The sequence below is a fragment of the Penaeus monodon genome, chromosome 16 (genome assembly GCF_015228065.2).
Source record: "Penaeus monodon isolate SGIC_2016 chromosome 16, NSTDA_Pmon_1, whole genome shotgun sequence".
In the NCBI taxonomy this organism is placed as follows: domain Eukaryota; kingdom Metazoa; phylum Arthropoda; class Malacostraca; order Decapoda; family Penaeidae; genus Penaeus; species Penaeus monodon.
Window position 1 is genome coordinate 21,118,813 of NC_051401.1, and position 3,229 is coordinate 21,122,041.

Sequence of the window (3,229 nt, forward strand, 5' to 3'; positions counted from 1 at the left end):
ACCCCACACACACACCACCACAAAAAACATACACACCCCCACAAAAACACAAAACACACACAAAAATCAGGATGAGTAGGACGAGTAAAATTTCAGTTTTATCCAACAATAAGCTATCAAGGGAAAATAAGTTTTTTTAAAATTGCTTTTATCTGTCAACGGACTCACCGCAGTAATTAGGGGGCGTTGACATGAGATTAGCACAGTTTCTTCGGTAAAAACCAGCCAGTCCGAAATATAATAAACGAAACCACCTAGATGGGGGGAGTACATGTCTTTTAAAAGATTATTTTTTTTTCATCTGGCATTACCCTATGTATTAATGTTATATCTATGTATTATCTATGTTATATTTATATTATACCCAGATTAGCAGTTTAGGGAACGATATAAAGAGGTTCCTTAATCTTCGATTCGAAATATTAATAAAAATTAAATTTATAAATAAAATTTTTAATGCGCTTAAAAAGAAAACAAGCATATCCCGTAAAAACGTATATAATAATGGAATGTTTCCGTCCCCCGATGACACCAAAAAATTTGAAAATGTTGGTGGAAGAACTTTCGTTCCTGGCTTGGACGTTTTTTGCACTTTACAAGCACACGGGGTGCTGCTGGTTTTCCTGGGGATTTTTGGCTGGCGATCAAAATGGCACAGAGCCCGTGTGTCGTTTTAACGACGACGTCAGCGAGGTATATGCTCATAATTTTAAATTAATGGATTATGTTTGTTCGGTTCAGGTAGTGAGAGGGTGTGTGTATAAATTATATGTATATAATATTTTTTTCTCTCGTTCTCTTACATAAATTGCAAATTTGGTTTAAGAGAGAGGAAAAGGAATTACACATTTAATTTATAAAAATGCCTATTTTGTAACAGGGGGGTTTTCCAGTTTGGCAAGGCCTTTGGACACGTCTGGTCAAGAAAATAACCATCCCCAAACAACACAAAAAAATTGCATATAAGGTGGTTCGTTTGTGTGTGTCCAAATAAACCTCGTTTTATAATAACGTTTCCAACGTTGTTGTGTTCAAAAGAGGGTTTGAGACTGCATGCGAAGAAAGGTCTCGAACTCCTTTTTGCCAGAGGCTCCTTCCTTCAGGAAAGTTACCCAAAGAACAAGTAAAACGCCTTGGCCTACAAGATTCTACTATAGTATCTATTACAAAACTGAAAACAACGTTCCCAAATCTGCTTGTAACCCATTCAGTTGTTGGGGTTCTGAACCATCGAATCACCATTTTGTAGAGGGGGTTCCTTTGTGGAGATTTCGACATTTTTTCTGTATCAAAAGCTCCAGAGACTCGAGATCCCAGTATGGGTTCGAAGCTCTTTGTGCAAAAGAACAAATGTAACCGAACTTTTTTTTCGGGGTCTTTGTAGTAAGTGGGGGGATCACGGTTGTGGGAAAATTTCCGCATTTAAAAATTTACATCGGAGGGAGAGTATTTTTTCTTGAGCCAAGGGGGTGAAAATAAGTCTCAAAAATAAATACTGGTAGTATCCCAAGTGGTAAATGTTGTGGGAAGTTTGGCATATAGAGGAACCATATTTTTATTGCGTAACATGCGGAGATATTTTTCCATATTACCCCTTACTTTGGCGAATTTTTTTTGCTGTGGTTTTTGGTTCTATTAGCCTTATTAAGTGCGATTTTTTTGGCTTTTGACGTTGTAGACTTCTGTCAGAAAAGTAGAAAGTCGGGGTGCTGTTATCAAAAAAAGTTAGCAATAAATGATGGTAATGAGAAAAAATGAAACCAATAAGCCTTTTGCTTGGAAGAAAAAACAAATCGGACTCGAAAGAGGATATTGAAAATCCTTCTGAAAGAAACGGTATCCGGTGTGAACCAAGAGGCCTCCAGCCCACATGCAAACTACTGACGGAACTCAAGAGCAAATACGAATCGGGGTTTAACATGAAACACAAAAAACAAATAAAGCGAAGAACAACAGCTGACTCAGACAATGAAATCAGAATTGGCCCGGGCGATCGAACAGCAGTATAGCAAAGAGCTCCGCGAACCAACCATGTTCAACTGGGGAGAAAATCAAGAAAGGTTTCTCCTTGAAAACGAACAAAAAGGCAGAAGTTGAGCACATTGCTGAAAAGTACAAGGAACGTAAGTACGACATTTCAGAATCCACTGGCGACGTGCACAAACTCCACTAAATGTAGCTCTGCTTCGGGGGAAAACAAAACAATACTTGCTTAAAGCTGAGTGAAGACTGGAAGAAACTGCCCATGATCCGTTGGAATAAAAATCCGTAACTCATCCAGCGAAATTGGAGACGACGCCTCCGCTCAAGACCGTCTTTTCAAACCTCTTGGAGAGCCTATTAATCAATCTGAAATGCGATCTGGAGCAAAGTTACGAACGAGAAATTTTAGAGAAAGATAAGAAATATGGGAAGATACCCAGGCGCAGCAGGAAGAAGCTCTCTCGAAAAACAGAAAAGATAGAGAATCTGAGTTCGAAGAGGAGTGTCGAAAAATAGACCAGTCGCGAGCGGAAGAGATGGAATACACGAGCCTGTGGAACACTCAGTATGTCCGGGGCAAAATTGAAATACTCTACAATGTGAAGCTTCAGACGGCCAAGATCCTTCACAGCGTTGCCCAGAAGAAAGCCCAAGACAAGCACTCTGACGTCCGTCTCAAACTCCATCATCTGGAGGTGCTGATTCGACTCCAGAACCGACACATAACCAACATGGAGAAACTTCTGACGGATGATCATCGATACCATAAACAATCCACAACAACCAGGTAGCGACGCGGAGGGTGTAATGGGCAGTCCTTTGAAGACAGAAATAGAACTTCAAGATTTTTCCAGAGAGGCAAGGAAGGATCCAGAAAGTATTTCTAAGATTTGTTTCAGAGACGATCGATGAAGATAGATAACAAGGAGAAAACAGGCTACATTCAAAAACTAGAGCCTGATTTAAAATTCTATAGTTTCTTCCTTACCGCTGAAGGTAAGCCATAAACACTGACCAGTTGCAGAAAAACTTGAGTTCAGTGAATGGACCAGATAGTTCAAAAAACTCAGAATGAGAAAATCGAAAGTCCCATCGCCAGATCGCGGTATGTACCACAGAAAATGGGACTGAAGATCACACGCCAGACAAGGGTATAGAGGAAAAGAGGAACATGCCAGAGGAGGGAAATGAGACGAGAGAGTGAACCTATGTGAAGTTGAGGAAGATACAAAACACAGGACCTGAG

General features: G+C 40.0%; 1 pseudogene; it reads left to right on the forward strand.

Moving 5' to 3' along the window:
* Nucleotides 1-546: 546 nt before the first annotated feature.
* Nucleotides 547-3,187, forward strand: LOC119582977 (annotated as a pseudogene).
* Nucleotides 3,188-3,229: the final 42 nt, after the last annotated feature.